Raw genomic sequence first — 1,460 nt, forward strand, 5'->3', positions numbered from 1 at the left:
AGGCAGAGTGCGACTATTCTAAGTGCAGAGGAAAACCAAGAGTGTCCTGACAGAATACTCCCAGGACTTGCTCCACACATCTCAGGAAGATTCAGGGGTAGCAAGTTTAGGAATAAACAACTGTTCTGCCCAAGACGTAGGGTTTCTGAATCTGTATTCTACCTCAGGTTCCAAGCAAGAACAAAACAAAGAATCAAACTGATCACAGTCAAGTCCCAGCAAGAACTTCTCTGCTTTGATTTTGCCGTCTTGTTTGGCTTTGCCTGGACAGAAGCCAAAGACAGAGACAGGATTTCAGCAGAAGAAATGTATCATGAGATTTTTTTCCTTATGTTTGTAATTTCTAAAGGTCCATGTTTTTCAATACCCTCATTTTAGAGGTGAAAATTTGAGATCTGTAAAGGGGCAGGAGATCATACCGAGTGGCAAAGCCACTGAGGAGTAGGGAGTAACTGAAAGGCCCCTAGAAGAGACAGAGCAGCCACGTCCCTGAGTGCAGAGCAGGTAGGGGTGGAAGTCCTGGTCCAGGACGGTGCTTAGCGCAGCGACCTAGGAAATTCCTCCACTGCCCACGGCCAAGGCGGCGGGGCCCAATGGGGTGAAGAGCTTCCGCGATGTCTCAGAAAAGCAACTGCCCTGTTAGCTCTCACTACTGCCGAAGTGCCAGTCGAGAGCCCACCGGCACTCCTGGCAACCTCACGGTGCCCAGGAAGTGTGTGATCACTGTGGCTGATGACTGTCAAGAATACTGGACACCAGGAACCAAAAGACCAGCTTCCTGGCATGGAAAAGATAGCCCGAATCTGGCATAACTGACTGAAAGTACGGTTCAGACACACGCTTCAGGCTCCCTGTCATTATGTCAGCTATTTCTCTGGGATCTTTAGCTTTTTAAGCTGGGGCTGAGAACATTGCTCCTAATTTTTTAGCCAGGACCTTGGCAAAGGTTTCCAGCAGTTTAAATGCTAGTAAATGTCTGAATGTTTTGAATCAAGCCAGTAAAAGAACTACTCTGCATAAGCTTTAAGGTCAGATTTCATGTTCACCCAACATCCAACAGAATGATTTAGACTTGATCTAGAAAACGAGGCAGGCAGTCTGATTACCTGCTTGAGGGACAGGCAGCTACACAGGCCCGTGAGCCACCTCAGCTGCCTCTGAGAGGGGAGCAGTGACCCGGCCACCACCCTGCTGTTGAGGAACCGAGGCAAGGCTCCAGGGAAACGTGCCTGTGCGTCGTGAGGGGCTCCAAGCTCTGGAGGCCCTTCCCTTGCTCCTGCCTCTGCCTGGAGACACAACCGTCACCCTGCAGTACCAGGGTGACAGGGTGACCAGAGGTCACTCCAGTCTTGCTTCCCAACCTCTGCACACTAATGTTACACAACTTCTGCTTTGTAGGATCTTTGGAAAATGGGGATGGCGGACTCCTTTCCAGGTCAGCTGGGCTTCAGAATGTGGCA

Source organism: Tupaia chinensis, unplaced genomic scaffold, assembly GCF_000334495.1.
Source record: "Tupaia chinensis unplaced genomic scaffold, TupChi_1.0 Scaffold000010_1, whole genome shotgun sequence".
NCBI lineage: Eukaryota > Metazoa > Chordata > Mammalia > Scandentia > Tupaiidae > Tupaia > Tupaia belangeri.